Source organism: Nannobrachium achirus (assembly GCF_963921795.1).
Source record: "Nannobrachium achirus genome assembly, chromosome: 11".
NCBI classification, from domain to species: Eukaryota; Metazoa; Chordata; class Actinopteri; order Myctophiformes; family Myctophidae; genus Nannobrachium; species Nannobrachium achirus.
In genome coordinates this window covers 6,654,344-6,663,832 of record NC_137820.1, presented here as the reverse complement: position 1 = coordinate 6,663,832, position 9,489 = coordinate 6,654,344, and the positions used below count along the sequence as shown (strand labels likewise).

The window sequence follows — 9,489 nt, the reverse complement described above, 5'->3', positions numbered from 1 at the left end:
CATCATCAGACGTTGACATTTGGTTGGTTTTAGGTTTTGTTGGTAACTAACCAATAACCAACGTCTGTTTAACCTATTAACCCAACGTCAGGTTGACGTTGAATACTGACATGCTGTTGTCGGATTTTTGACCAAACCTCAATGTCTGCCCAACGTTATTTTACTAACGTCCACATAACGTTGAAGTCTAACATCATCAGACGTTGATATTTGGTTGGTTTTAGGTTGTGTTGGTAACTGACCAATAACCAACGTCTGTTCACGTATTATCCCAACGTCATCTTGATGTCGAATACTGACATTCTGTTGTCGGATTTTTGGACAAACCTCAATGTCTATCCAACGTTATTATGACAACGTCCACACAACGTTGCAGTCTAACATCATTAGACGTAGATATTTGGTTGGTTTTAGGTTGTGTTGGTAACTAACCAATAACCAACATCTGTTCAACGTATTATCCCAACGTCAGGTTGACGTCGAATACTGACATGCTGTTGTCGGATATTTGACCAAACGTCAATGTCTGCCCAACATTATCATGACAACGTCCACACAACGTTGCAGTCTAACATCATCAGACGTTGATATTTGGTTGGTTTTAGGTTGTGTTGGTAACTGACCAATAACCAACGTCTGTTCGACGTATTATCCCAACTTCAGGTTGACGTTGAATACTCAGATGCTGTTGTCGGTATTAGACCAAACCTCAATGTCTGCCCAACGTTATTTTACTAACGTCCACATAACGTTGAAGTCTAACATCATCGGACGTTGATATTTGGTTGGTTTTAGGTTGTGTTGGTAACTAACCAATAACCAACGTCTGTTCAACGTATAATCCCAACGTCAGGTTGATGTCGAATTCTGACATGCTCTTGTCGGATTTTTGACCAAACCTCAATGTCTGCCCAACGTTATCATGACAACGTCCACACAACGCTGCAGTCTAACATCATTAGACATAGATATTTGGTTGGTTTTAGGTTGTGTTGGTAACTAACCAATAACCAACGTCTGTTCAACGTATAATCCCAACGTCATATTGACGTCGAACACTGACATGCTCTTGTCGGATTTTTGACCAAACCTCAATGTCTGCCCAACGTTATCATGACAACGTCCACACAACGCTGCAGTCTAACATCATTAGACAGATATTTGGTTGGTTTTAGGTTGTGTTGGTAACTAACCAATAACCAACGTCTGTTCAACGTATAATCCCAACGTCATATTGACGTCGAACAATGACATGCTCTTGTCGGATTTTTGACCAAACCTCAATGTCTGCCCAACGTTATCATGACAACGTCCACACAACGTTGCAGTCTAACATCATTAGACGTAGATATTTGGTTGGTTTTAGGTTGTGTTGGTAACTAACAAATAACCAACGTGTGTTCAACGTGTTTTCCCAACATCAGGCTGATGTTGAATCACTGACATGCTGTTGTCGGATATTCGACCAAACCTCAGTGTCTGCCCAACGGTATTATGACAACGTCCACACAACGTTGAAGTCTAACATCATCAGACGTTGATATTTGGTTGGTTTTAGGTTTTGTTGGTAACTGACCAATAACCAACGTCTGTTCAACGTATTATCCCAACGTCAGGTTGACAGCTTAACTTACAATGCTGTATGCATTGCAAAGGATTATGCTTTGCTGGGGATAAAAACAGAACATCTCTGGTTAAAGACCACATAAAGTATGCAGTTTAAGGGACAGTAAGGTGTCATTACAGTTAGGGACATCTGAATGTTTATGAAATTAAATTAATTTGGATCATAGCATTCATTGGACTATCAGTGTCTCTCTTGAATGTAATGGTAGTTACAGGTAAGCATGAGCATTCAGTTAATCTTGGATGTGAACAAGACCAGTATAACGGGGGAGTTTATTGGCATGGACATAGTGAACAAGGTATCTAGCAAGAATGTCAAAGTTCCTTGATAAGCAACCCCTGAGGACACTAGCCACTTCATTGGTCCAGCGTACCATTACATTGGCTCAACAAAAAACTAAAGATAGGCCGCAACAGTGCCGATTATAAATGAATGTGGGTTGTCCTTAAAGTCCAAGACCATTTCAATTTCAATGTTTTGAATCCTAAATAAGAGCAAGTGTATCTAATCTGAAATGACAGGAACTTAGAGGACAAGTAGGCCTATATTTCTTCAGTGGGGGTATAACAAAATGCATTGTGGCCTAAACTCGGGCGATAAAGAGAGAAAGACAGACAGACAGATAGGCACACCATGATGCTTATCTAACAGTACACAGCAGAATGCTGTGACAATGACCTCTGAATCTTGCCTAGAGTCCATGATTAAAGGCATATCATTCAGCCACAGAAGGGCTTACATAGGCTAGAAATGGCTAACTGTTAATGGAAAGGTCTTGACCTCAGCTGTAATAGGTCATTGTTGAACATCTATGGGACACCATCAAATGGGGTATACCCATTTAAAGATAAAAACAACATATCCCATAATATCTCCTGGCACAGGGATCATCAATGTCTGTACATTGACACATGTGGCGAGACTTGCCTTTGACCATGGTAGATTTTAGATTTTGTTTTTAAATAACAATGTTGTAATTTTGATCATGAGACTAAATTTCTGTCCCAGTCTCCAGGGTTTCTTCAGGATATGTATGACACTATATTCCACTAGTACAGTGGTTCTCAATTTATTTGTATTATTATTATTTTTAAGGACCCATAACTCTGAGAGTGTTTATGGGTCCATTTGGTTCCATACACTCTCAGAGTTACAGACCTGTAATGTTCGATTTGGACCGCATTCAAGGAACTTTGAGGTCCCTCTCAACCTGCTTTGAGAACCACTGTGCTAGTAGACATTTGAGACTGGCTCTTTGTGTGCTACTGGTAACATTATTGTCCACTCCATGGCAAAAATATCATTCAGACAAAAATGTCCACCGCAAGCCAGCCTGGGGTATCCACAGTTTACAATGTAAAACATTATAGATGTGACATAGAACAAAGTGTACAAATCAGCCCAACATACACAACCCATTATGGAACGGGAACCCCTGTTTTATCCCTCAGGCGTTTTTTTCTGAAAACTTAGGTCAGGCTTTAGAAGGTATCGACCTTATGTCTTAATGGTTTAAAAACAGTAAAGATATATGGAATGGCAACCTGATATTAACTGCATTTGTTCTCGAAGTGGGGTCCTTGAGGGAGTTCCAGGGGGTCCCCTGCTAAATGATAGTTAGGAATGAAATGGACCCTTATGGGTAACTCATAGAGTGTACAAATGGAACCAAAATGGACCCATTAACATTGATTTTACAATAAATTGGGGTCTCAGATAGAAATGCCATAAAATGGAGGTCCGTACTTAGACTAATGCATGTCAAACTGGGGTTCTTGCAATTAAAATAGTTGAGAATCACTGCTTGACTCATCAAAATCTTCTCTAATGGAAATGTTTCTTCTTTGAAATGTTTGAGATCCACTACCATACTGTATTCCTCAATGCTTCAGAAGCTTAATATAAAACTATCCTGCTTGAAATGAGTATAATACAATAAAAACATCATCCTGACGTCAACCTGACGTTGGGATAATACGTTGAACAGACGTTGGTTATTGGTTAGTTACCAACACAACCTAAAACCAACCAAATATCAACGTCTGATGATGTTAGACTTCAATGTTATGTGGACGTTAGTAAAATAATGTTGGGCAGATATTGGTTATACAAGCAAATTATCATCTGTAATTAAATCTGATTAAAACACATTTTAATGCCTATCTTTTGGGATATTATAGTTTGGAGGAAACATGAAAGATGAAGGGAGCCATCTTTGTAGTTACAGAGAGGAACACATGTGTGTTTATGGAAAGCAGTTTGAAAATCAACTACACTGCCCACAATGCAATTGCAAATGCCTGATTGGCTGTGTGTCATGTGACTGTGATGTGGCCAGCTACCACTGGCTCTGCTGAGAGCACACCCCCACTTTGAATCCAAACAGCCCACAGCAGTTACATTTGTCACCAACAGCAAGCATTGAGAGCTGCTTCTCTAAAAGTGATTTAAGATAAAACTAAACTAAATAAAATCACTGTTGATTGTTGAACAGGAAGATAGGTTGCTGCCAGTCTATTTGTGGGATTAAATCTACATTATGGAGACTTTTTGCACACAGAGAAGGAGTTTTGGAGCAGGGAGATGACACAGGTATGTAAAGCTATTTTAATTGATTGCTTTTGCTTCCAGTACTTTTTACAACTTCACTATTTACAATTCATACTCCAGTGTTTTCAGCCCTTTTCATGTCAAGGACCCCAAAATCCAAAATGACTATTTGGCTGCAGACCCCTTTTAATATGTGACAGGAACCCTCATTCCTGTAAAAAAGTTTCCATTATATAATGTTTCCAAGGTCCATTATTTATTCAGCAGTTAAATAGTGTTATTGTGACAGTAATCATTGCTATTTATATAGTGTTTGTTTAGTAATGTTAGGTTGGTTCCAGCCTTCCAGGTGGTCCCCAGCTAAATGATGGGGAGTTGATAACCAAATGGACCCCTATAGATATTTTAATTACTGTAAAATCAAACCAAATGTACAAGCTAAATTATTTTTTACACATGATCTGTATTCCTAAATTATTAGGTATGAGACTGAGAGGCTAAATCTCACTAAATGGTGGTCCATGGCTCAAATGCATAATTGACAAACACTGATTTTGTGCCATGGTTCTCAAAGTGGGAGTGGGAGCTAGAAGTGATTAACAGGAGTGTGTGTGTGTGTGTGTGTGTGTGTGTGTGTGTGTGTGTGTGTGTGTGTGTGTGTGTGTGTGTGTGTGTGGTACATGGCTCATTTGTAAAAAAATCTAACCTATTCATTTCCTTTTTCACTCTCTCTCTGTTACATGAGGTGTCTCTGTGGTGGTATGAGGTGATCCTGGGAGCTAAGCCAACCAGGTAATTTACTTAATTAATAATGATTTATTTGAACTGAGAAGCCATTCTACAGCCTCACATTGTGTGTGCTTGTAGATCAGCTATTTTTGTGACTTCGGTCCATTATATCTCCCCTTTAATGATTGAATGATTGCACTCTCCCACAGTAATAAGGAAAAGAAAAAACAACACATGTTGACCATTTTTACACTTTGTTAATTTTAAGCTCAGTGTCAGGGAAGCCCACAATGAGAGTAAATGCCAGCAGAACAATATTGCAAGCCATTTTGGCAAAACCTTGATCGGCGCTACCCACACGTTAGGTTGTGTAGCTCATGCCTCGAATGCCCGATGCTTACAAGCTGTACTTTGTTGTAAAGGTGACGAATCAATGATAAAAATGATATAAAACAATACAAATTGGTATTATTAAAGGGGAGATAATGGACCGAAGTCAAGTTTCCTTTCTTTTTGTGCTGATTTTATTTCCTTTCTCTCTGTGTCTCAGGTGCCGTACGTTGGGTGGCTGCTTGTTCTTGTGACGCAGTGTCCAGTCCTGTCTTATGTGGAAGCAAACATGTATGAACTTGTCACTAGTCTGTTTTCACTTCTCCCTCTCTCTCTCTCTCAGGTGTCTGCTGTGCTTGTCCCGCCTTTCCTTTGGGATAGACATGGTGGTTTCTACTCTTGGGAGATAACAACCAGGTAGTCTGATCATTGTTTTGTACTAAATAGCCAGTCTACAAACTGTTGTGCGATGGAAAATGATAACGCTTTGATTGGGTGTCTAACCTCTCTTTCTCTCTCAGGTGGCGTGACGTGTCTGATAGTCCTTTCGGACCTGGTGCCAGTGGTTGACAGGATAGAGGATGGAGAGAGGAGCAACATCTCTGTGATGACCAAGCTTTTAAGACCTTGGTAGGCTTTATATGAGTCACAGTATAAAGTGCATGTTTCAACATGGAAGAAGAGGAGGTTCGCACACTGTTCCAGAGCTCCGGTAAATAGTTATTATTCTATCCTAATAAACTATTTACTGGAGCTCTGGAACAGTGTGTGAACCTCCTCCTTCCATGGTGTGTATATTATATATTCCTTGGTTCGGCACCTGTAAATCTTTGGAGATGTGCTTGCTTCCCTCTCTGCATGTTTCAACATACAATATGAATTAACCCTTGTGTGATGTGGTTTTCAGTGTCTGCATAATTATTTGTTTAATTATTCTAGGCGATGGCCTGTCTGCATGTTTTCATTTTTTCGCAGCTTAACCACTGGAACCCCCTCTTATGACAATGTCATGATATGTGAAAATTATGTGAAAATAAATAAATACAATTTTGCATGAATGTAGCTTATAGACCTGCTGTTGCTGAGCAGATTTGGTGTAGAGGGTTTAAAAAAGCGGACCACCCTGGGCCACCTGATCAACAAGGGATCAAGAGATTATATGCCATGTTTACAAAAGAACCTTACCCTACTATATTGTTCACAAAAATGTAATATGTTTTTCTTCAGGCTCTTCGGTAACCACATGAAGGGGGAAAAGGAAGGTGGCTTTGGAGAAGACTGATGTATTTTAGAGCAATACAAGGTAACTTCATGTTGACCAAGGACAGACAATTGGCACACACCAATCTGTAAATAATGTAATTGGGCAAAACATGTCCTTCCCTTTGATACAATGGCAAGTGTCTTTGATTTGGTGTCTAACCCAGGGGGTTTCAAACATTTTTGACTCGGGTCACCTCGCCCCTGTAAATAATATTTTAATCCACAGCACCCTTGAAGTACACTGTAAATATGTTGAATCTTACACCATTGGAGAAATATCAGTTTCCATTAGAACTGACTGAAAATAACTTTATACTTTATGTTTAACCACTTGAACCCCAGCATCCCTATTCTGGGAGGAAGGTTCACCAAAAATAGCCGATCTACAAGCTCACAGCACGTCGTGACATGTTGTGAGCTTGTAGATCTGCTATTTTTGCAGAAGAGAGTTGGCCGTAGATGGAAAAATAACTCCTCACAAATCAGGTCAGTTTTACTTAGTGAACTGATATTGATGTAGTGATATTGATGATCAGATTATTCTGAGACACCCCTGGACTGGCATCAAGGCACCCTAGGGTGCAACAGCACCCACTTTAGGAAACCCTGGTCTAACCTATTTCCTTCTTTCTTCTCTCTCTCTTAGCTGGCGTGATGTGTCTGCTTGGGTCCAGTCGTTGAGAGGATGGAGAGAAGAAGCACCTCTGTGACCAAGCTTTTTAAGTAAGTAAGAAGTAATGCACAGCATAACACAGTATAAGGTTTGGGTGTTCTGTGGTTTTCAGTGTCTTACAATTTAATTCTTCTGGGTGAGGGCCTGCTTAACCAACTGAACTCTTGTTATTTTAAGGTTATGAGGGTGAACATGATGTGAAGTTTTCAAGTTTTTGTATGCATTGTGACCTTGTAGACACACCTGTAAATAATTTAATTTGCAAAACATGACAATGTGGTGGTGTAAGGTTATGACAGCATGTTACATATTTTGTATTCTCTTTTTCTACAGATGCCGTCATGACGTTCAACCCAGAAGCAGAGGACAACCTAAAGCAGCAGAGGCGGGAGACACAGGGGAACTGTCCATTTCAAGAGGGACACTATGGACTGATATAACTTGAATTAGTTCTGGTTGGACCTAAAACCTGGTAGCTCACTGGACATGCAGGCAAGAGGAGGCAGCGGGGGACACAAACGCATGCACTCAGAACTGATTGAACTGACACTGTGAATTCTGGGGGATCTTGGTAGTTCTGTTTGGACCTACAGTTTAATCTGGCAACTCACCGGAATACATTTTTTAAATTATTTTTTGTAGTTGTGAACTCACCGGAATATATTTTTTTAAATAATTTTTGTTGTTGTTGTGAACTCACTGGATTATATTTTTTAATTATTATATTTTTGTTGTGAACACACCGGAATATATTTTATTAATAATTTTGTTGTTGTTGTGGGACATATGCAAGTAAAAAGGAAACTGTCTGGAAGTTCTCTCTGAGGTAGGCTGTGCTATTATTTCATGTATTTCTTTATTTGTCCAGTGTTAAGGTAAAAAAAAGGTGAACTGTTATGTTCTTTTCTGGATCAAGCTTAATCAGACCTAGTGACTGCTGTGTGAGCTACCCTCTATTCACTATTCAGTACTTGACACAATTTGGTGTCATACTGTCATATGTCTGGAAGTTGATGTGATGTTAGCGTTGGTTTTCACGCCCTCTGATGTTTTGCATTTCCAACTTTGGTCATTGATGTCAACCTAATGTTGGGTTTTGACAGCAATGCACCTCTTGCTTACATGTCTAACCAACATTGGAGGATGACGTCTTGCCAACGTTGGGTTATGTTCATTTAACCAAATTAGAACTTGTATCCAAATTTGGAGTTGAACCAGTAATCGTCTACATAACATCTGAGATTAACATCAAGCTGACGTTGGATTATGTCAGTCCAATTTTATTCAACTAAAATAACTTTTATCCAACGTTAGGAGACCAACCAAAATTCAATGTCAAGATAACATCAGATGCTTACATCAAATCAATGTTTGCCTTATGACGTCAATCCGATTTACTTTTCAACAAAAATACATTGGGAGTCTAACCTTTAATCAATGTCTACATGACATCAGAGATTGACAATCAAACCAATGTTGGGTCATGACGTCAATCAAACTTAAAAACCCAACGTTGGGAGTCTAACCTTTAATCAACGTCTACATAACATTAGAGATTGACATCAAACAAATGTTATGTTATGACGTCAATCAAACTTTGATTTTCAACCAAAATACAACCGGTATCCAACGTTGGAAGTCTAACCTTTAATCAACATCTAAGTAACATCAGTGATTGACATTAAATCAACGTTAGTTTAAGATGTCAAACCAACATCAGGTTATGACATCAAACCAACATCGGGTTATGTCGTCTAACCAACGTTAGGTTATGACGTCAGACAAACTTTCTTTTTCAACATCCAACGTTGGGAGTCTAACCTTTAATCAACGTTTACGTAACATCAGAGATTAACATTAAATCAACATTAGTTTAAGATGTCAAACCAACATCAGGTTATGACGTCTAACCAACGTTAGGTCATGATGTCAGACAAACTTTCATTCACAACGAAAATACAACTGGTATCCAACGTTGGGAGTCTAACCTTTAATCAATGTCTATATAACATCAGAGATTAACGTTAAATCGACGTTAGTTTAAGATGTCAAACCAACATCAGGTTACGATGTCTAACCAACGTTAGGTTATGACGTCAGACAAACTTTCATTTACAACGAAAATACAACTGGTATCCAACGATGGGAGTCTAACCTTTAATCAACGTCTATGTAACATCAGAGATTAACGTTAAATCGGCGTTAGTTTAAGATGTCAAACCAACATCAGGTTACGACGTCAAAGCAACATCAGGTTCTGACGTCTAACCAACGTTAGGTTAGGACGTCAGACAAACTTTCATTTACAACCAAAATA

General features: G+C 39.1%; 1 long non-coding RNA gene across 1 annotated transcript; it reads left to right on the top strand.

The window, feature by feature from the left end:
• Positions 1-4,873: 4,873 nt before the first annotated feature.
• On the top strand, positions 4,874-7,990 carry LOC308293537. The gene is made up of 6 exons (XR_013962479.1): positions 4,874-4,969; positions 5,580-5,653; positions 5,758-5,866; positions 6,464-6,539; positions 7,146-7,222; positions 7,506-7,990. It is a non-coding gene; the product is annotated as an uncharacterized lncRNA (long non-coding RNA).
• The last annotated feature ends 1,499 nt before the right edge of the window (positions 7,991-9,489 follow it).